Here is a 24,188-nt window from a genome sequence, read left to right as displayed (position 1 = left end):
TCTCATCCCAAACAGCAGTTTGCAATTCAGAGCCCAGGCTTGCTGGGCCGCCCCGCCCCCAAAGCATTGGGCTCTGAAGTGTTACATTTTATTGCCCCGTGGAGCTGTAGGAGGCCACTCGCAAGGTAAAATGCTGCTCTCCACTCATATTTTTGAATTATGGCTTCAAGGTGGTTGCTCCTATCAAGAAAATTAAATGATTTAACATAATTTGTTGCCACTTTGATCACAACAATAATAAATAAATCTTCATGAGGAAAATGGGAAACCCATTCTGGCCCGTTTTAAAAGATGTTAAGTAATAACACAGATGTAGTTATAGATTTTTTTTTTTTTTAAGCAGAAATGACTCTATTGGGTTTTCCCGTGAGTGGAGTCACTTAGTGGAGTTGCTCTGCACAGTGCCCGCTGCCCCAGCACGAGAGCGTGCCTCTCAGACCCCTGCTAATTAGCCTATCCGGGGCTCGCTTTTATGTGGGCACCATGTGCAGGGTCGGGGCGTCCAGGCCGCGGTGAATGGGTGTCTGTTTTTGTACCTGGGGCACAGTGCGCACATTTGGAAAGCACATGGAGCGTAATGGACATTAACCCAGATGTCAAAAATAGCCCGCGTTTTACTACTGTTATTAAACAGTTTCCCCTTTAACCCCTCCGTGTTTACCAAAGACCCCTTTCTCCCGGCCTGTTTCTGCAAATCACTACTGAATGGCCAGGAGAAGAAAGCCATAATCGGGCAGGTGTCTTTATTCCAAAGAAAAACAGTCTGAAGGCATATTTGTGAGACACCACACATTTACAGCCTGCTCTCCTGGGGGCGCTGGTCCGGGGGCGGAATCTCACTGCTGTGCTCAGCTCACCCCCACACGCACCCCCACACCCACATGCAACCCTACACCCACAGGCACCCTCACCCCCACACATACCCCCACCCAGAACACCAACTGCAGGGCTCCCTTCCGAAGAACCAAGTCAAGCTTTTTCACAATGGAAATAGCTTTCTATTTTCCTATGACACCAGTTACACATTCTTTGGTTTAAAATAGCCAAACAGTGCAACAACAACAATAACAATGTAAAGAAGAACATTTAAAAAACACCACCCAGAGACCATTATTAACAATACCCTGCTACCTACACTTGCAAGTGTTTATGTGTGTGTTGATGCAAAAGCAAGATTAAATTATACAAGTAGAATTGTAATCTGCTCTTTTCACTGAAATAAAGGTGGCTATCTCTCCATTTAATGAAATAGATATCTACCTCATAATTGTCATGTAGTCGCTGAGTAAATCCTAAGCATCCCTATCACAGCTCTCTCTTCATTTCCTTCAAGTCACAAATTTTTGAAATCCTCGTGCTTTTATTTATCTGTGCATTTTTTGTTGTCTATCTTCCTCCCGAAAATACAGGCTCCATGGGGGCAGAGATTTCGTCTGTCTTTTTACCATTATATCCCTGGCACCACGCGCATTGTCAGATACAGTGAAGAGCTATGTTAGCTTTTTACTGCTGCATAACAAAATCACCACAAAATCAGTGGCTTAAAAGAACGCCCATGGATTATCTGACAGTCCTGTTGGTCAGAAGACCAGCCAGGCTCCCCTGGGTTGTCTCAGTCGTCTCATAAGGTGAAAGTCAAGGTGTTGGCCAGGTGGACTTAAACCTGGAGGCTCCAGGAAAGCACCCGCCTCCACGCCCATTCAGGTTGTTGGCAGAACTCAGTTCCTTGTGGTGGTGGGACTGAGGTCCTGTTTTCTCCCTGGCTGTGGGCTGGAGGCTGCCCTCGGCTTCTGCAGTACACGCTCCAGTCCTTGCCTCGTGGCTCCCTCCATCTCAGCACAGCAGGTCCCTCCAGGAAAGTCTCTGACTTTGCCTTCTGCTACCAACGAGAGAAATGTCTCTGCTATTACATGGCTCCTGTGATTAAACAGTTTCCCCTTGAACCTCTCCGTGTTTACCAAAGACCCTTCCTCCCAGCATGTTTCTGCAAATCACTACTGAATGCCAGGAGAAGAAAGCCATAATCGGGCAGGTCACCTCTCTTTTGATTAGACAAGTGATTAGTAGCCTTAATTACGTTTGTCAGGTGGCATGATCCTGTTATGGGACGTTCACAGTCCGGATGCTAGGGAAAGAGCAGAAAGTCTTTGGCCAGGGGGTGATGTGAGGATTCTGCCCACTCTAGGTGCTCTCTGATACATGGGGAAGGAAGAGGGAATCAGCTTGTTCCGGTCCATGAACTGTGCGAGGCACAGGGGACCCTAACTGAGCGAGGCTGGCCTGCCCTGGCCCTTGTCGAGCCCAGATCAGTGTTGTCAATAGAAATATAATGCAAGTCACGTCTGAACCACAGAACGACAGCCACATGAACAAGATTAATAAGGGGTACAATTAATTATAATAATATATTTACTTTCATCCAGTACATCCAAAATGCCATTTTAACACAAAATTGACACAAAAAATGACATTCAGACTAAAGCTAAAATTTGTTGATTTATATTCATTCAAAATCAGTATGAAAAACTAATTTCATATTGAATCTTCAAAACCCTGTGTGATCTTACACTTATAGCACATCTCAATGTGGACTAGCCATGTGCCAAGGGCGGAGTCGCTGCATGTGGCCAGTGGCTGTCATGTTTGGTCAATAAAAACCTGGACAAGTCACCAGAAGGGGACAGTGCAGTATGTGCAAGACTTCCCGAGCGGCATCCTACACTCACGAGGGTCAGGAAAGGCCTCTAGGGAAGACGCGACATCTAAACTGAGATGGACGCAAAAGTAGGAGTGGGTCGGGTCAAGGGTTGGCGTCAATGCATGTCAGACAGAAAGGAAAGATTGTGAGGTGGGAGAAAGGGAAGCGTTAGGCCTGCAGATGCAGGTTCAGCAGAGGTGGGACATGGAGGTGGCGCTGGAGAGGGAGGGGCCAGGTGGCCCTGGCCTGCATGGTCCAAATCCACCCTCCATCCTCCATCCCGAGGCAACGGGATTGGAAATGAGGGCGGTAAACCTGGGATGAGGATGAAGTCGGTGCCATTCTGGAAACAGCACCGCTGGCTGCACCGAGGAGAATGCAGAGTTGGGTGCTGCAGAAGAGGATGCGTGGGGACAGGTTGGGCCTGTGTGGCCCTCCAGGTGAGGGAGGTCCGGCCAGAGCTTGCCTCACAATGGGTGGCTGCCCAGCTCACCTCCTTTTAACATTTTTTTTAAAGCATATGCATGTTTGTCCCTCAACCAGGGATCATCTGCATGTCCAGCTGCTGGCGACATCACTGGAGCTTTTTCTCTCAAATCCATTCAGGCCTCCTGGCGAACGGGTTGTCTGATTGAAGGAGGGGCAGCGCTGTTGGAGACTCCTCTTTTCCGCAGCACAAGCCGCACCCCCAAACGCTGCACCGCGGTTGCCAGGCGCTGTGTCTTGCCTTGTGACCTGTTACCCAGCTGGACATCTTTCTCTCAACTGAATAAATGATTGTTCTTTGCTACTTTATCTTGGAAAAACATCAAGGACATCGGACATTCACTGTAATTATTTGTCACTCGTTTCCCCGTCGGTTAAATACGACCGGTGCATTTTCGTATTACTTCGGGTTTCTCTTTACCTTTTAATCACCTGTCCTTTTAATGTATTGGTCAGCCTTTTAAAAGGATGATTAAGAAATGCTTAATGCACAAAAGAATTAGAGCTATGCACAGCTCATGGAGCAGAAAGCGTGCTCTGACTTACAATGTTCATACGGAGTTTGCAGAGACTTTATGTGCCAGAATGAGTAATATGATCTGCTCTAGGAACTCCCTAGCTTTCTGGCTCTGCAAAAGTCATTTTTTTTTTTTTGCTCTGATTCAAGTTTCTTAACCAGAAGGGTTACACCAAACTCCTCAGAGTCTGAATGAGCAGAGTTCATCCAAGCCACATACTTCATTAGCACCGTTTAATGCTGGCTTGGGCTAGCGGCCTACCTGGGCGGACACGGGCATCTTTGGCGAGCTCATTAGTCAGTGTGGCCCGAGAAGCGCCGCGCATCCACCACCAAATCAGACAGCTCAGGCCGCGTATAAAGAATGGCTCACACGTGTGTGAGTGTGTGCGCCTGTTTGATCTTTCCCCGCCCCGCCATATTCCCCAGATAGCTGCACTATTGCCATATGCCCGGAAACTCCCGAAGTATTCAAAGGCCATATGTGAATGATAATGAGGCAGGCACACAAAGCTGAGCATCAGCGGGGAAGAAAGCCATCATCTGAAGGGTCCGTGTGGGATGGTCCTCTCCTCCCCCCTGCGCTGCTTCTTCCCCAGCTGCAGTGTATCCCACACTCAGGGCTTCTCCTGGGGACAGTGAGGAAAGTTAAGGTTCTCTGGATCCCTGCTCCCAGGGCATGAGCGGTGCCAATGCATGGTGGCGGGTAGTATTAGGGCTGGGTTTAAGCTTACACACAGGCCTTGAGATGTGGGGATGAAAGCCAACTGTGCCACATTCTGCTCTATTTAAGGAGATGTCAATATGCTTTTTAAGAAATATTTTTTTTTATTGATTTCAGAAAGTAAGGGAAAGGGAGAGACAAAATCATTGATTGGCTGCCTCCTGCACACCTCACACTGGGGATCGATTCCACAACCTGGGCATGTACCCTGAGTGGGGATCAAACCGTGACCTCCTGGTTCATAGGTCAACACTCAACCACTGAGCCACGCCGGCCAGGCTCAATATTCTTTTCTAAAATATGTTTTTATTGTGGTAAAATATACATAAAATTTACCATTTTAACCAATTGAAAGTAAGCAATTCAGTAGCATTAAGTACACATGCCGAGTTGTACAACCAACGCTACCATCCCTCTCCAGCACTTCCTTATGACCCCAAACAGAAAACCTGTACCCACTCAGCAACAGCCCCTCCTGCCCCTCCCCTGGAGCCCCTGGAGCCCCTGGGGCCCTCTCATCTATTTTCTGTGTCTGTGACTTTGTCTCTTCCAGATAGTTCATGTAAGTAGAATCATACAGTATCTGTCCTTTGGTGCCGGCTTATTTCACTTAGCATGTCTTCAGGGTTCATCCATGTTGTAGCATGTGCCAGAACTTCTTTTCCTCTTAGGGCTGAACGATATTGCATATTACCACTTTCTGTGTAGCCATTCATCTGTTGACGGGCACTGGAAGTTGTTTCCACCTTCTGTGAATAATGCTGCTATGAACATTGGTGTATCGGTTCCGGGTCTATCCCTCGATGCGGAATCTCTGAGTCCCGTGTTCTTTTAAATGGTTGCACATGGTTTGTAAGTGAATATTACATTTTCTGGGGTCTTGACCATCTAATCTCTATAAAGTCTCGTTAAAAAAAAATAACCAGCCGAAACCGGTTTGGCTCAGTGGATAGAGCGTCGGCCTGCGGACTGAAAGGTCCCAGGTTCGATTCCGGTCAAGGGCATGTACCTGGGTTGCGGGCACATCCCCAGTAGGAGATGTGCAGGAGGCAGCTGGTCGATGTTTCTCTCTCATCGATGTTTCTAGCTCTCTATCTCTCTCCCTTCCTCTCTGTAAAAAATCAATAAAATATATTTAAAAAAAAAAATAACCAAAAAACCATACTCATTGTAGACAAGTGTAGAGAGAGAAAAATTGGCACATAATTTGATCACATTGAAATAATCACTGGAACGCTTCCTTTCCGTTTCTTTTTGCACATCAGGAGATATCTGAGACCTCCATGTGACATATATTGAAAGGGGCTCCTTCTCAGATGTGTTTGCAGGACATCATTTAACTTTCTGTTCACTTTACCCTTCCTATATGCTTCCTCCTCATTGCTAACCCCTCTCCTCACCAATCGCAACCCACCCCAGCCCTAGAGAGTGGAGGAGGGTGGGTGCAGGGGTGGAGGTGGGGAGCCCCAGGCAGGATGGTCTCCAATATCACCGCCATCCCAGCCCCTGGGATGTTACGTGATGTGCTTTCTCGTTGCAGCTATCAGAAGGGCTGACGAAAGGGAAATCGCAGCTCCGCAGCAATACTCTGATAATCCATTGCCGTGCGGCTCACGCCCCCGCCCATCACCATGTGGAATGCTCATCAGGACTGAAAAGGAGTCTCCCTTCCATTACTGAGCACGGTTCCGTTCCACCTGATCTGCCCTTCGCCATCCCATGTCGTTTCATGCGTTGGAAAGGAAGACTGTGGCAGAGGAGGAAAAGGGCAGATCCTCCTTTTTTTTTTTTTTTGGTCAGGATTTGGGCATTAAAAATGTGACCGTCTCTTCTGAATATCAGTATTTGTTACATCAACATCATTGGATAAATTTCAACTCTGTGGGATTTTAACTGTGGATGCAGCTTCTGTTGGACAACAAGCTTCATCTCCAGCTTTTCTGCCTGTTCAGTCTGAGAGGTCGTTCCGGGTGCATTAGATTATCAAAAAGGATGAGTTCTGTGAGTGAGTGGTGTTGGCAGTGTTTGTATATCAAGATGCATGGAGTGTTTGACAAAGAAACCAAAACACCAAAAACTGGCGAGCCTTTACCCTCCTCTATTTCTTTAATCCGCTGTTCGAAGAACCACATTTTGATGGTGTAACCAGTAGTTACCTCTGGGCCAGGTTGGAAATGAAAATCAATTTTTTAAACCACTAATACTTGCCAAGAAATCGCCTTATGAGAATGTGGTGTGTGTCTCTGACAATGCATGGCACATCTGAATTGGTCATTCATGATCTTATCTGCCCTGTCTCTGTACTGGAGAGTGGCAAAAGCCTGAGGCACCTGCACATTCCTATGCCGTGTTCCCCGCATCCCGTGGCCGGGGTGTGGCCGAGCCTCAGGCTCTTACTATTCCCGTACAGGAGGGTCTCCATGAAGAAGCTGGGACTCATTCACATTTCAAGATCCAAATGCTGTGCAAACAGTGTAAGCTTAGATCTTCTGTAAATGAAGGGTCATTTCTCAATTTTTCAAAAAAAAAAAAGTCTCCAACATGGATTCCAAAGCATTTTCAGCATCAAACATGAGAACATTGATGAATGAGAAATAATCACAAAAGCTGTGTATCTGTATATAGCTCTACACAACATGTTTGTGGGTACAGTCATTATTTAAAGCACATGCCAGGGAAAGAGACCAAATTTTGAGGTCTTTTACATACAGTGACATGGTACTAAGGAGAATTAAGCTCCTACTGTTTCCTCTGAAGATAAAAAAAAATAATTAAAGTGTTATAACTTCATGAAACTCATGACCAAGTCTGGCAAACATGTGCAGCTCTTGTATTGATCCATTTTTTTTTGTCAATGGAAGAAACCCTTCCACGTGTATGCAAGTGGAAGATTAAAATCTGCATTTTTAAAGGACAAACAGTGAATTTAAGCATGAGTGGCCTTAATAAATATAGTTGTCTTTCTTTGCTGCTGTGAAAAGGATTCTAAACAGATGTTCCTGAATCTTGCATTGAATTTAGTCGTTATTATTACCTTTTCAAATGTTGGTGCAACTAACTGGACCTCTCCCGTGAGCCATAGAGATATTTCAAAGACAGGCACCCTGTTTGTCGGGAAAGATGAAACTGGGTTGCACTGTTCATTCTCGGTGCATTAGGAGTCATAGATTCAAGCAGGTTTCTTGCTTCTGGCTTCGTCCTTGTAAGTATAGTGAGCTCTGTAAAGCTTCCGTGTTGCATAAACCATCCAAATACATTCATGTTTAACAAGTCTGTCCTTTATCAAAGGGATGTAGGTCATGATTGGAAAAGTGAGCAGAGTTCTTCGCAAGTGTATTTAGCACGTCACGTGCTCACACAATGTTGCACCGAGAGCCCAGGCCACAAATGTGCCCCCACGAACAGTGCGGATGTCCTCACCCAGGAGGTCCTCACTGTCTCCTACAGCCAAGTCCCGACCTGAACTCTGAGACTGAAAACTTGAAGAAGGAAGCAGGAAACCCACGACGGAAAATGGGGTCCTTGAAACAGAAAAAGCAACCAAATGCGTAGCGTTAGCGCTTTCTAAGTATGTGCCAATTTTGTCACCGCTATTGTTTGGGGGATCATTTTTTGTCCCACTTTTGTTAATTAAAAATATTAGTGATCCTACATTGATGGGGGCATATCATTTAGTCCCTGAACATTTTAATTTTTCTAACATAGCATCCTTTCCCATTTCTTGTAATATTCCTGATGTTTGGGGGTTACAAAAAAATTTCCCTTTTCACATATTAAAAATAGTCTCTGGGTTTACAACAAACACTGTGATGTTGGGAAGCTCTTTCCTTTGCACGAACTTTAGCGGGTCCCCCTCTAATCCTAATGACGTTGGGAAAAAGAGAAGTTGAGGCTACCATTTGGGAGAAGTTGGTCTTCTTGCTTTGCGCAAAAGCAGACTTGTCCTTTATGCCCGATTTGATTTCCATGTACAGTCTCAATTTTGTATCTAATGATTTTTGTGTATCCAATATGCACGTGAACAGCGTGTCAACTTTCATTTGGAAGTGGGTTTCAATTTACTTTTTAAACAGTGTTTATGACAAGACCTACAAAGTGTTGACATAAGTTCTATCTGAGAAGTTTTTGTGTCGAGTGGCGTTTGAATGCTGCCAGGGGTCAGTGTATCTGCTTCCCAGAGACCCTCGTTCGATAGTGCTTCTTGTAATATTTCCTCAAGTGAGTGGCATGTGGGTTGTGATATTGACCATGTGATTATGGACTTCGATATGAAATAAATAAATAAATAAAACTAAGGAACCCTCAGAAACTCCCAGTGGGCATGTATTAGCCAGTCATTGTAACCTCGTGTCTAGTAGAAGTACAACGTACAAGGTCTGTACAGTTCATAAATTTGTTACCATGTGTATGAGAAGTACTTTGTGCTGATCGCCTTATTTATATTCATCAAATAAACTTTGTTTCTTTCTGAAGTGAGCTCATTCCATCTCTAATAAATGCTCCAGTTGTGGTGGTTTCTCATTTTCTTGGGTCCCCATTTGAAGAACCTACAGACTTGAAGAAAAATTTTTAAAAAAGGAAAAGGGGAGTTATGAACAGCCAAGGCATGAATTTCCCTTTCATGCATAGCTGGATCTAGAGGTTCTTATTAAAAAATGGAGTCATTGGCGGTATCTCCTGTCTTCCTTCCCTCCCTCTTCCCTTTTTGCCTGTCTCTCTCTCTCAAAGCTTCCCTTTTCACCTCTCTCCCTCTGTCCCTCTTTCTCCATTCCTCCTTTTCTCCCTGTGTCCGCTGCACTTCCCATGGCCTTGCCGCCACTCTCTGCTAGGTTCTCTTCACTTGGTGGCAAAGTTGACTCCCAACAGCTTTGGATTTTAGAGGAGATCCCCTCTCTCCCCAAAATCCCTATCAGCCCCCTAAAGAGACTCTCACTGGCTCATTTGGATCATGCATCCAATTACCTTATTAAGGGAGTTGGGAGGGTGAGGCCTAGTGATTGACAGGCCTAATGGGTGTGGGAGGGGCAGTTTCCAAAGGGGGAAAATGGGCTGTCTTCTAGAACAGAAGGACAAGAACGCTGGGCAGGCAGAAGCAATAGCTAACCCTGCCATTACTTGTATTCTCACACAAAATCATGCAGAAAAATACCAAAAATCATCCACAAAAGGGCTCACCGACCTTCACAGCCCACCTGTGGATCACAATGGAGAGCCAGCTGCTGATTTCTTTAAAGGTTGGAATTATGTGGCAGGAAATGAATTATCAATTCTTACCTTCATTGAATCAAAGAGTAATCGATTATCAGAGCTAGAATGTATGTTAGCCTCATTTTACAGGTGGGGCAACTGAGGTCTAGTCAGAAGTGACTGATCCACACATACATGGTAAATTCATTGCCATCCAAGACCGTCCCCAGAGCTCCTGAAGCAGGAATCTGTGTCCCTGAGGATGCCCTGTGGCAGAATTCTCACTGGTTGGCCCTTGACAACACAGGGACAATATCCTTTGGTTTCTGTGCTTTATAGACTCAAAGCCACCGGGTGTGAGATCTCAGGCACATTTTGGAGCGACCCGCAAAGCTGTTTGCCCATTTCATTGTACTGCCTCTTTGTAGAAAAACTTTGGTTGGACAAGAATTTCTTACCTCATAGAACTTTCTGAAGCAGCCGCTTGCTCTCAGGCCTGATTCTGTAAACCCAGCTGGCCAGATGGGGCCTCTGCCACCCTGTCCACAACCAGTCCTCCTGGTAAGAAAGGTTCTGGCCCACACTGCTGGGCTCTACTACCCAGCATCCCGGCAGCCTGGGCCTTTCACTCATTTTTTTTTTTTTTTTTTTTTTTTTTTTTTTTTTTAAATATATTTTATTGATTTTTTACAGAGAAGAAGGGAGAGAGATAGAGAGTTAGAAACATCAATGAGAGAGAAATCCAATCACCTTATTCAAGGGATTTGGGAGGGTGAGGCCTAGTGATTGACAGGCCTAGTGGATGTGGGAGGGGCAGTTTCCAGAGAGGGGAAGTGGGCTGTCTTCTAGAACAGAAGGACAAGGATGCTGGGCAGGCAGAAGCAATAGCTAGTCCCGCCACACAGATTGGATTTGGGTGCACCCGAGGTCTGACCTTGTAAATCGACCTTGACTGCTCCTAGTATCAATGAACTGCTGTTGCAAAAGACTGGAGAGACATTCTAATTCTTGGAATTGCTAATCCATGTGAATAATCCTACTACGAATAAGTACATATGGACAAACATGACTGAAAGTGAGCATTTGCTAGGAGCCAGGCCACGGCACTGAGAACTAATGTGCATCAGCTCGTTTATTCCCGACAACAGTCCCAGGAGGTGGGCACTGCCACGCCCCACGTTTGACAGTGAGGGGAGTGGGGACCGCAGAGATGACCAGCAACAGTGGGTGTTTATAGAGGACGTCCATGGTACACGTTGTGGTAAGTGCTGTGCTTACATGAACTCATTTACCCCCAAAGTAACCCCAGGAGGTAGGAACTATTATTATTCTCACAGACAAGGAAGAGGGGGTCCAGGGAGCTTACATGTCTCACCAAGTCCCCCTAGATCAGCGGTTCTCAACCTGTGGGTCGCCAACCTGTGGGTCACAACCCCTTTGGGGGTCGAACGACCCTTTCACAGGGGCCGCCTAAGACCATCGGAAAACACATATATAATTACATATTGTTTTTGTGATTAATCACTATGCTTTAATTATGTTCAATTTGTAACAATGAAAATACATCCTGCATATCAGATATTTACATTATGATTCATAACAGTAGCAAAATTACAGTTATGAAGTAGCAACAAAAATAATTTTATGGTTGGGGGTCACCACAACATGAGGAACTGCATTAAAGGGTCGTGGCATTAGGAAGGTTGAGAACCACTGGCCTAGATGGTCCGTGGTGGAGTCAGGTTTTGGACCTAGAGCTCAGCAAGCTCCTCCGCTTCGGGGATGCATCGGGCCCCAGTTGAGATGGGAGGGGACGTATGGGGCTGGGGTTCAGGTCCCACTGGCACCCACCCAGCAGGGCTACCCTGGAGTAGGTTTGGTCTCTAACACACCTATAGAGCTCACAGGGGCTAAAGGAATTGGTTGCTTCAGCAATCCCACAGCTGATCCATATTATGGGAGAATGGCCAGGGATCCCAAAGAAATGAAGCCAGGTGTGAAAGTCCGACAAAGCTGTACGTGGATTTAAACTTGCTATCCATGCGTCCCTCAGGTTTCTTCTGAGCCCTGGGCAGCAGCACCTCTGACCTCCTAGCATCCTTGGGTTTGCAGGGCGGAGCAGCTGGGACAAGAGACTGGACAGGTGTCCCCAGGTGGGAGAGGGCTTGAGTGCCCGGCTGAGGGGTGTGGGCGGAATGCTGTTGGCCACAGGTTCCCATCGTCAGTCATTAGAATACCACTTTCCTGTTTTTTTAATATGTCTGAAGACAGTATGTCGTTGTAGGTAAGTAATTTTAAGAAACGAAACAGGCTCCCATTTTTATTTTAATAAGTTTACTTTATGTAAAGAAATACCACTATCAGAAATGAGAAAGGAGGATCATTTTCAGTGCACAGACAGCACCAAATAGGAGAACAATAAAACAACGAGGACAAAGTTCGGAGCCTGAAGCTTTCTCTTTGCTACAAGGGAGGCTGGCAATGTTTAGAGGAGTGTTTCCAGGGCTAAACGGGGACTCCCTCGTTCTTACTGAATCAGGACTCAGAAGTGCTCGCTGAAGGAACCTTTAACCACGGGGTTCAGGGTTGTTTAAGACTCTGTACGTGAACTGCCTAAAATCATTGCAAGGACCCACTGGGGTCTCTGAATTTTAGTAAAGCCTCCTGCAGCAATAGAAATCCAGTGATGGACTTTTAAATAAACTTCATTTTTTAAAATAGACTTTATTTTTAGAACAGTCTTAGATTTTCAAAAAATTGATCAGGTGGTGCAGCGAGTTCTCAGATAAGCTCCCCCTGCCCAACGTACCGTTTCCTCTGTTATTAGACCTTTCATGAGTAAGGGCTCACCAATGAAAGCACCACTGATACATGGTCATTAACGAAGTCCACACTTCACTCTGGTTCCCTTAGTCTTGCCTAACAGATTCCCTTAGTCCTCCCAGGATCTCCCCCAGGGACCACATTCCACCTAGATGCCAGGCCTCCTGAGGCTCCTCTTGGCTGTGAGTTTCTACACCACCCTTCTTGTGAAGATCTTGATGCTTTTGAGGAGCACGGGTCTGCTTTCTCAGAGGTTGCCCATCTTCTGGGATTTGTCTGATCTTTTTCTCCTGATTAGACTGGGGTTTGGTTTACGGGAGGAGGACCACAGCGGTAAAGCCCCCTTCTCACCACATCATCTCGGGCGCACGCATCTCAGCGTGACTCCCGGCCTTGCTCACCTGGCTGAGGCATGCTGTCAGGATTCTCCACTGCAGTTACTCTCCACCCCCCCTCCCCGTGATGGGTTTCTAACATGCAGAGATGAATGAATAAATCTCTGTCCCAGGGAGAATGTTCTGCGGAGAGTGTAGATGATACACTGGCTAGAGAGGAAACAATCCCAAAAGCCTTTGGACAAAAACTGTTTGAGCTCTATCGTTGTTTGGATGAGTTTCCCCTACCCCTTGACAATATATTTGCCTCCCTTAGCCTTGCCTTCCTGGGCTAGGCTACGTGAGCATCTATGGCAGGAATGGTCAATGTGGGTGGTATAGACCCTTTCCCAAGTACAAGGCAAAGCCAACATTTCTATGGTTTAAAAACAGACGTTTTCTGTGTCAACACAGTGACTTCACTTAGGGAGAACTCAGGAGAGCAACTTTGCATAAATTCAAGACACAACCTCCACGTCTACATAGCTGCCACTCACTGGATAAGGGCGCTATGGCTCCTTGAACTGGGGAGGAGAAATGTGAGGATTTAAATAAATGTATCTTTCAGGATTTTTTATTTTGTAAGTAAAGAAAGAATTAAAAAAAACTAACACAAGATACTTTGAGCAAAAATAAATATATACATGCATGGCTTCATGCAATAAATAGTTCAGAGGTACTGGGTTTCGGGTGTGGCTTGTTCCAGAAACTGAAATGACTTCTTGCTCTTTTTCTCTTGGTTTTGCACCCTTCATGGCAATGCATTCCCGAGCCCCCTCGAGGCTGCATGTGAGACCCCAGGACCTATGTTTCTCTGCCAAGGGGCAGAGTCCTGTGCTCTTCCCTGCCGGGAATGGAGCCCACCTCAATCTTGGGATCAAGAAGGGGAAAGGTGGATCCCGGAATAAGAAAGAAAATGAATTCTGAGGAGGGAAACGTTGAATGCACACAGCAGTATGACATACTCAAAGCAAACAACCTTAGGGACTGGTTTACTTTTCCTTTGAAAGGACTTTTGGCCCAGAGAGGCGCACCACAGTGTGCATTCAGCATCATATTGCCAATCAAGGCACCTCAGCTGAAATCTCAATTGTATAACGATATGTGCTCGCACACCTGCAAGCACCCTCTGTTTCTAAATCTAATCAATGGGAATTACGTCTCCTAACTACCTGACATGGGCTAGGAGAGGATAAAATGAGAAAATGTTTAGGAAAATCTTTTAACTATAAAAGTCCCTTCATAGCTCTAACAAGGTCCTAGAGCAGCGGTTCTCAACCTGTGGGTCGCGACCCCTTTGGCGGTCGAACAACCCTTTCACAGGGGTCGCCTAAGACAGCCGTGGGCAAACTACGGCCCGCGGGCTGGATCCGGCCCGTTTGAAATGAATAAAACTAAAAAAAAAAAAAGACCGTACCCTTTTATGTAATGATGTTTACTTTGAATTTATATTAGTTCACACAAACACTCCATCCATGCTTTTGTTCTGGCCCTCGGTCCAGTTTAAGAACCCATTGTGGCCCTCGAGTCAAAAAGTTTGCCCACCCCTGGCCTAAGACCATCCTACATATCAGATATTTACATTACGATTCATAACAGTAACAACATTACAGTTATGAAGTAGCAACGAAAATAATTTTATGGTTGGGTCACAACATGAGGAACTGTATTTAAAGGGCCGGAAGGTTGAGAACCACTCTCCTAGAGTGACTTGTTTCATTTTTCACAACCTGTGTTCAGAGAAGGAACTCTTCCTCCTTAGTAGCTCAGGTATAGCGTATCGATGTGAATGTATCAAACAACAGATTTGAGAATACGGTTGCCACATGCTACAACATGATGGATCTCCCACAAAGTTAGGTGAAAGGAAGTGGACACAAGAGAACATACTATATAATTCTATTCATACAAGGCTCAGAAGTAGGCCAAGTTCATCTATGGGGTTAGAAGTGAGGACAATGGCTAACCTTCTGGATGTTAATACCTGGGAAAGGCACAAAGATTTCCTGGAATGCTGGTACTATTGTGTTTCTTGTCCTGGGAAGTTGGTGACATGGCTTTGTTCAGTTTTGGAAAATTCATCAAGTGATATTTTCAAGATTTGTTTACTTTTCTCTCTGTATGTTATATCTCCTTTAAAAAGGTTATCCTGAGATTTTTCTTTAAATCCTCACCTGAGGCTATTTTTCCATTGATTTTTAGAGAGAGTGGAAGAGAGGGAAAGACAGAGAGAAACATCCATGTGCAAGAAACACATGGATTGATTGCCTCCTGCACACGCCCTGGCCCTGAGCAGGGCTTGGGCCAGAGGAGCCTGCAACCGAGGTATGGGCCCTTGACTAGAATCGAACCTGGAACCCTTTGATCCACAGGCCGATGCTCTATCCACGGAGCCAAACCGGCATCCTAAGATTTTTTTTTTAATGCCATTAAGCATTAATCAAGTTTCAAATTAAAGAGACTGGAAAACAAGGGCCAGTGGGATGAACTTGGGCTTCAGAGATTTCTGGCCAGCATTAGGCCTGAGAATTTTTTGGCAGGACAGAGAGGTAAGCGTGGAGTCTGGGAGCCTGGGGAAGTGTTAGATATACTTGCCATTTCTCCATTGTCCTCCTTATTCTCTGAAAGGCTACCCCTGGCCAGCTTCACCCGGTGTGTTCCTGCCTGACTCTTGAACATACCTGAGTTCAAGCCTCTGGAATTGTTAAAATCCTGACTCCACCACGTCCCAGACCAGCGGCCCTGGGCTGGTTAGTTGGCCTCTCTGTGTTTGTTTCCTCATCCTAAAATTATAAAACATTCCCAGGAGATTGTTAAAAACAAACAACAACAACAACACACAAGGATCAAGTGGCCACTGAATGTAATGCCAGCCACAGAATGTATTCTAAACAAATGGAAATGATAAGTAGTGGTAACATTATCATAAACAGTAAAAACGTTCCATGAAATAAAACTGACGTTCCCTTGCTGACTCCCAGCCACTCTCACCAGAACTGCTGCCGAGTTGCTGCTTGTTCGGAGGCCATTTGCCACGTCAGGGTTTTCCTCGACCACGTTTAATAACCAGTTTCCAGATCTGGATATTGGGGGCTGTAAATTTCCCTGGTGACTGTTGCCAATGACAGGGAAGGAAAGACTTGTGTAATTACCACTTGTACTTCCACAAAATACATGCACTCGAGAGCAAGGGTTTTGGACAATAAAGCACCGGCTTCTGAAAATGCAGGAAAGACCTGCTTGACTTGTATGATAAGAAATGTGCGCCTGGTGAGAAAAACAGAAAAAGGACTGGTACCGGCGTGGCAGAGCGCCATCGGAAGACTTTGCATTGGACGGGACCATTTCCCCTTTCCTCCCAAATGCCGCACACATCTGGAAGAGGAATTAAGACTTTAGAATCAGCCAGGGGTTGGTTGGGAATCGGTGCCTTTGCCTGTGGCCAAAATCCGTGGCCTTAGTCTTTAGTGTTCCTTGGGTAAGGCTGTTGCCTTTCGTAGTTTATTTACAGCATGGTTGTTTGCAAATGATGCCATGCTATTCACCAGCCTTCAAACAGGGCAGCTTAATGGGCTCCATGGAAATATCCCAAGGCAGCAACAAGCTAGGACTTTTGGAAATAGGAAGACACCATAACTTCAGTTGGAAATGCTCAAGATAGTCCTTTGCAAGATGTTGGGCTTGGACCCCACGCTCTGATTGAAGATGCTTTGGTTTCTGAGCATCATGGTTTCAGTTTATGAGAAAGGAAGTGGAAGTGCGTTACAGAGAAGGAACTGTGTTGCCTTTGGATTCCCCCCAAAGTGCTGATTTTTGGGGAAAGAAGAAAATGGATAAGCTTTAATCCCTGCCCCCTCCCGCCCCCGCAGCAGTGTCTGTGTATTAGCAACATAACATCCCTGGCGCAGGCTTGAGTTGAGTTTGTTTCTGGAAGGAGCTGTCCACCTCAGCACAGGACCAAGGAGGCTGAGAAAAGGTTGAGCAGGTTAAGCTGTGTGAGGGGACATAATTGGAATTTCTTAGAATGATCTGTTCCAAATCTCCTGGACGTGCAGAAACTGACAAATCATGGCAGAAGAATTTGCCCACGAGTCTGACTTAACTAGTTGAAGAAACCAGGATTCAACAAGTCCAAAAGTGAGGACTGTGAATTCTTAGGGAACAAGCTCAGAGCATGGCATCTGGCATTTCTGAAAGGGTAGATGTCCTCCTACCGAGTTCACGAAATGGGCCTTATTTTCCGTCCAACATTTATATCTCATGTTGTTTCAAACCAGTCAAAATGGATAACAGAGTAGTTCACTTTAAATAACCAAAGACTCAGGTGGGCAGAAAGAAACACAATTTTGCTCCAGGTGTTTGGAGGGGCAGAGCCTTTTCCAAAGTTGGAGAAGAGGCATCAGTAGTGGCATTTTGTCCAGGACACCGCGTTTCTATGCACCTGCCCTTGGAATTGTTAGCACAGAGCATGGGTTCCTCTGGGCTCACCAGGGAGTCTTCTCTTTCCCCAACTTTGGTTCATACAATTCACCTGGTGTCCAAAGCATACAGCTCGAAAGAGTAAAGGGTATTTGACTGAAGAGCGATGGGAAGCTCAAAGGTGAGAAGTTGGATTCCAGATTTTGTGCAGTTCAGAGATAGTTTATGGTCATCTTTCCTTAGTCTCAACATCAGAGTAAATGACAAGATGCCCCTAAACCTTCTTATGTGCCACAGATTGTCTCTGAAGGAAAGAAAGCAGAAGCAGGAGTTCTTTGTAGAACAATTCACCCTTTCTCCTCCCAAACTGTGCTCATCGGCATGATTAAATGTAGCAGAGCTAGGTAAAATGGATACCACATTTGGAGCAAAGAGCTGTATTTTCCTTCAGACAATATTTTGGAAAAATCTGATGTCAGTTTTAACATTGGTATTAAAACACTCCATACAAATTCAGTCCAGTGCAGCTGCAGAAATCTCACTGAAAAGCCAGTCCTTTTGCAAGGAGAGCACCTACCTGGATCGTAGCACGTGGCGGTAACTAGCCAATCAGTCTGTGCATTTGAGTCGAATTTCACAAGATAATTGTTTCGTTTCCAGGTCTGTCTTTAGCTCACCATTTGACCTTGGACTAATTGCTTAATCTCTCTTGGCTTCAGGTCTTCTATCTTGAAAGTGGCAATAATAATAACTTCCAACTACCTATCTCATCCGGGTATTGAGTGGATTAATGAGGTCATGTTTGTAAGGTCCTAGAAAATTCTCAAGAGGAAAAGTTCTACCACTTTTGCAATTCTGGCCGGGAATGTTGTAGAACCGAAGGAAAGACGGGCTGCACTTCATGGGGTTGTTATTAGAGATGGATGCTCTTTGCTGCCTTGTAACCAAGGAATGGAAACCTTTGAAAGCAGACCTTTCCATGACTGGGAGGTCGCAGGCTCTCCTTTGCTGGTGCAATCATCTGGAACTTCTGCGGCAACCCATCCTCCTCCTCTCCGCAGCCCAGGGAGCCCTGACAAAGGCTGCATGATCTCATGGCCACAGAGAAGGAAACATCACCCGGAATGTTCTGCTCCAGTCATACAGATTGACTTTTGGGGTAAAATAAACTCGTGTTGAGTTCTGTCTCTGCCAATCCCTGGCTGGGTGACCCTGAGCACACCTCTCCACTGTCCTGTGCTTCAGGGCCTCGGGAGCACGACCTTCAGGTGAAATGCTTAGCACGTGTCCCGCACAGAGTCGGCTCTCGGGAAGCATTACCTGTGTTAACAGTAATGCACGTATTCTCCAGTACCGCGAGGAGTTACAGTGGGTACTAGCCCTTAATCAACCCACTCCTAACGCATCAGACCTTGTGCCTCTCCGGAACCTGGCTCTCTACGGCCGTCCATTAAGAGTGCCCTCATTTTTCCAACACTTGAGATTTCGGGAGATGGCCAATCCAAAGGAAACCGCTCAGTGTCAGGGATTTATGCAAATTCTCGTGGCATAGTTTTCTGTCCTTAGTCATCTGGCCCAGTGTCCTGACTTCCCAGTGGCTCTGAAGAGCTGACCTTCGCTCAGAAGGAAGGACATGCCCAGCCTGGTGCTGAGCACTGCAAATGCATTTTCTCATTTAGTGGCCGCAACAGCCCAGTGAGGCGGGGACTGTTAGGAACCCCTGTGCAGGGCGGTCAGGGAGCCAGGGTTTGGGGAGGTTAAGTTATCCAGGGTCATGTAGTTGTTAAACAGAGAAGCCAGATCTCAATCCTCACTCTGACGTCAGAGTCCTGCTCTAACCCAGTGCTGCCCAACATAATGCGAGCCACGTATGTCATTTTACATTTGCTAGGCACCATGCAGTGTTTCTCAAGCTTCTGGCCCTTTAAATACAGTTCCTCATGTTGTGGTGACTCCCAACCATAAAATTATTTTCGTTGCAACTTCATAACTGTAATGTTGCTACTGTTATGAATCGTAATGTAAATATCTGATATGCAGGATGGTCTTAGGTGACCCTTGTGAACAGGTCGTTCGACCGCCAAAGGGGTCGCGACCCACAGGTTGAGAACCGCTGTATCTAGAGAGTAAAAAGAAGCAGGAGAAATTAATTTCAAGAACATATATTTTTCATCCAATATATCAAAAATATTATGATTTCAACAAAATCAATATAGACATTAATGAGATACTTTAGGATCCTTCTCTCTTTTTTTGTCCTAAGGCTTTGACATTCCGTTATAGTTTGCATTTCTGGCTACATTTCGAGTGCTCGACAGCCACATGCGGCTCACGCCCCCAGTACTGGACAGCGATGCTCTAACCACTGCACCATCCCGCCGACTCTTTGAAGATTGTGTCACGCAGGTTTACCCCTGTATTTACTGAAGAAGAAACGAGCAGATTTTCCACTTTTAATGAAGGTAATAAAATTGGAGTTTTAGAAGCACAGCAGGGGTTTTGCATGTTAATTTTTACATTCTCAATTTACCAAACAATTAATTTAACCTTAAAGGATAGCTATTTCCTGAAACGTCCTGCTGTTTTAGCTTTTACTTTGTTATATAAATGTGTATATTTATACAAGTTGATGCGAATACATAGCCATGGAATGGATGACTAAGTGAAGGAACATATTCACCACCAGGGAAGAGGGAGATCTCTCAGGCAGGGAAGATGTGTTGGCATCATCAGGGCAAGAACTTCATCTAAGCGTTGCCCCCCTCTGGAGCCTTTCCTGTAGCACAGTGCCAGGCACACGAGCTTGCAAGAAGTATTTTTTGTGGAATAATTCATGAACCCACATTGAAAATCTAGTTATGTAATATTATTTTCCTAATGGGCATAGTGAATCTAAGGTCTTTTTTTTTTTCTCTCCCCGTGAATATTTGGATTTTAAGATCCAAAGTCAACCCTAATGGATTTAATTTATTTAAATTATTTAATTGTGTTTCCAAATGAAACAGCATTGAGAGACCACAGCATTCAAGAGTCTACTTTTAAAAGGTAGTTGCTGACTTTCCCATGATAGTCTCCAATATGTGGAAGCCAGGTGTCCCATAGATGTAGGAGCAGGTCAGGGGCTGCATCATCCATCACCCAGCTTCGGAGTGTTTTGTCTCCAAGAGAAGCCCTCACATACTCTCTTCCTGGCTTGGACCTCACCAGCATATCCTCATGGTGCTCCCCAAATCCCTGCTTGATTTGCCAATGGAATCTCCTCCCACTCCACAGCATTCATACTTGAGTGTTCACTCCCCATGGTTTCTTCCTGGCCTGACTAGATGCTCTGTCTTACATTAACTGAGGATGATCTCAGATCACATCTCTTTTCGTCTCTGGGGGCTGGTCCAAACCCAGCAGGGAACAGGTTACCTGCCATTTAACCCAATGCCCAACTTTGCCTCTTTTACTTAAAGATTAATTTTTCTATAACAAGCAAATGCCGTATATTATCAAAACTCCTTGAATTGTAAGTGATAAAACCCAATGCAGACTGATTTCGTGGAAGACTGGCAAGGATGGTTAATATGGGCCTCATCCAAGGGCTCCAACAAAGTCAGAAGGCCAATGTATCATTTCCCCTCCATTGTGGGGGCTCTGCTTATTTTTGTTGCCTTCACTTTTAAAAAAATATGTTTTATTGATTTTTTACAGAGAGGAAGGGAGAGAGATAGAGAGTTAGAAACATCGATGAGAGAGAAACATTGACCAGCTGCCTCCTGCACACCCCCCACTGGGGATGTGCCCGCAACCAAGGTGCATGCCCTTGACTGGAATCGAACCTGGGACCCTTGAGTCTGCAGGCCGACGCTCTATCCACTGAGCCAAACCAGTCAGGGCGCCTTCACTTTTAACATTGCTTATACAGTGTGGTCCTTCCCAATCCCTCACCCAGAAACTCTACATGTACAGCCAACCAGGTTAGTGTCCTCAAAGGAAAATTGGTTCCTCTATCCTACTATAGCCAAAACAAAAAACTGATCTGTGTCACATGACTCTTCTCTGATTGGACAAGCCTGAGTCACATGCTCTTACCTTGACTCATGGGATGAAGCCAGCCCTGCTAAATCACTTGGCCTGTTAGGCGAGTATAGGTGAAACCTCAAAGAATAATTAGGTGCTCCTACCAAAGGACGGAGAAAACAATGCTGGACATGCAACAGCTCTAAGCTTTCAGATGAGGTACCCTGTCTCCAGAGCTGACACAGTCCTGTATCTTCTTTCTTTAATAACAGGCCTGCTTTTCCTCGACTGCTGTGACCCACACACACTCATTGTGTAGCATTAATAAGCACCACGCTGCGCATCATTATTGCACGTGCCTGGATGTCCTGCTTCATTGTGAGCCCTTGAGAGCAGGAGCCATGTCTACATAATTCCCGGCACATAGTAGGTAATTGAGGAAAGTTTAACATAAAACAGGAAGAAACAGATGAACCACCTGTGACTCAAACTCCTGTCTTGGGGGGACACCATTCAAACACATGTTCACCGTTTTATGGCCCAAGTGAAAACTCTCCATTACAAACAGTGATGTTCGGAAGCAAACTGAAGAACGTACCATTATGAGACTGCACAGCTAGGTTCAAAACAAAAAATAAGTAAAAAGATGCCATGTGACCACTGCATCAGGCATATGGCAATATGCAAATGATTCTTCTGAGGCAACCCTTCTCCCTTGCTGAACACTCGTGGGGCTTCTAGGGTGGCTAGCCAGCAGAAGGAGAAATCTCTAATGTTGAACTTCATTCTGAAGCCCTTTAAGCCCTGTTCTTTTAAACCCACTGAACTAAGAGGCCACAGGCCCAGTGACCTTGAGCCAGCAGCAGTAACATCCAGGATGGTGGACAAAAACGTTTCGGGGGCTTCCATCTCACCCATCCATGTGGGACTTTCTTGTGAAGCCTGTTCAGGTCTAGCACCCAGTAAGTGCTCAATAATTACCTGTTGACTAAAATGGAAAAGCCAACGTGATCTGGTATATACAATACTAATTTGAGAAATGAATGGGTGTACCATAATGCTTACTTAATGCGTGGTTGATGATCCATAATATATGATCCATGGATATTTGTTGAATGAGCAAACAATGAAATGAATGAATGAATGAATGAATGAATGAGTAGCCTATCAGTTAAGTTTACAGGTATTACTTTTCATGTGCTTTTCCTCCATGTGTGTTAAACTGCTCTTTATTTCCTTTAGCTATAACTCAGTCCCAATAAACAGACTCTTCAAAATTTATGATTTGTTTCTGTTTTCTGTTGTTGAATTTTGAAATAGATGCTGTTATCATATGGATTGAATCCCATTTTAAATAGCAAAGAGATATGTTCAAACATCCTTGAATTGAGCACGCAGAACGAGGAAGGGATGTCGCTTATGTACTGACTAATCTCTGTTATGACATATCTGCATGACTGAGAGGATCATGCTCCTGGGTTGAGAAGGAGAGGGCTGTCCACAAATGACACGTGAGTGGAGCCATCGTGTTCCTGTATATACTCAGTAGATATATGTACCGGCTGGAATAGGTAAATTTAATCCTTTGCCATCATTCATTTCACTTTCCTGAATTCTGTGGTATTTCCAAGGAATGACTGCTTTTCTTCTGGGTTAAGTAGAAATCTTTGCTTAAGTCAAAACCACTTACTTTAAATACATTCAGTGACATTGGGATCTTTTGCCCTGGGAGTGTTTCTCATGTTTTTCAAAGTCAATGAATTGTCACTGGACCTTAATGGACACTTACAGAACAGTGAATCAAGGATTTAACTGGGTGGAGGGGAAAAAAAGCCTTTATCCAAAATTCACTGATTTATTGAGACAGGTTTGGGAAATCATAACAGTGTCATTTTACTGAGCATTAATGATTATAGCAGCAAAGTATATAACATTAAAAAAGAATTGGGATTTAATTCTGCTATTTATAATTATTTGTGGTCCCTTTTAAGTAGGCTGAGGCTATTGGCATAGAAGAGTGATATCATATTAGAGTCACTCCAGTTAGAATTCAATACGATGTGAAATTGTGATGATGTCAGAACATTCTTGAAAAGTTTAAAAATGTCATCAGCTTCCTAGATGTCTTGTGCATGGTTTGGTGTCAGGAAGACCAAGTAATTGACTAGATAGCTAAACTCTGGCCTTTTTATTTGGCTAATTGGCTATTATGCATCTCTCTTCGTTAAAATGCTTCTCACTTATTGGTTTGATATTAAAAATCTGGTGTATCATAGCTGAAATTGACCAGAGGGCTGTTCACATTCTTATTCAGTTTTGAGATGTCACTTTTTCTCTTCGGGCAAGTCCACTGTGCGTTCATTCAAATGTGTTCTCCGGGTCGGCTTTCCAGGTCATCAAGGAGGACTGTTCTTACTTCCTATTTGAAAGGGGTAGATTTGATCTATTTTAGAATCTAGTTAGAACCCAATATGAGCTTTACCCAGCTGCTTTCTAATGACATCGTATTCTTCTGCCAGCTGGTTTCAAAGTATAAGTCCAAAATTTGGGGAAAATATTACAGTTTTCTAGATTCTCCTTCTAGAAAAATGGAACTTAACGAAAGATTTTAAAAGCCTGCTCTTCCATACCCAAAGGAGATGGCTGTGTAATGGGTTGCTTGGGAACCAAAGTAATTACTGAGAATACCTGATGCAGCTTTCTAAATCCTAGTACACAGATTTAGGCACACGATATTGAAAATTGTAAACAATCAATAAAATAGGACAAAATAAAAATTCCAGCATTTTCTTCTATCCCTCAGATAAGAAAGCTTCTTTCCTATAATTAAAGGGACATGTGTTCCCCCAAAATGGTAAATCAATGTTCTAAATCTAGCATCTAGATGCCTGGTGGCCCACATAAAATATGGAACAGGCAAGACTGACCATTTTATAAGAAAAGGCCAGTGAAGGG

At 44.7% G+C, this 24,188-nt stretch overlaps 1 protein-coding gene across 2 annotated transcripts in view; it reads left to right on the top strand.

Moving 5' to 3' along the window:
* The window catches only part of ERC2 (ELKS/RAB6-interacting/CAST family member 2), an 869,271-nt gene extending 860,374 nt beyond the window's left edge, over positions 1-8,897 (top strand). For both annotated transcript variants that reach the window (XR_002829807.1, XM_006090859.2), the window contains one exon: positions 5,966-8,897. The gene's annotated coding sequence lies outside the window, so the exon portion shown is untranslated. The remainder of the gene's footprint in view (positions 1-5,965) is intronic.
* The last annotated feature ends 15,291 nt before the right edge of the window (positions 8,898-24,188 follow it).

This window comes from Myotis lucifugus, unplaced genomic scaffold, assembly GCF_000147115.1.
Source record: "Myotis lucifugus unplaced genomic scaffold, Myoluc2.0 scaffold_83, whole genome shotgun sequence".
Lineage (NCBI taxonomy): Eukaryota > Metazoa > Chordata > Mammalia > Chiroptera > Vespertilionidae > Myotis > Myotis lucifugus.
This window is presented reverse-complemented; position numbering and strand designations above follow the sequence as displayed.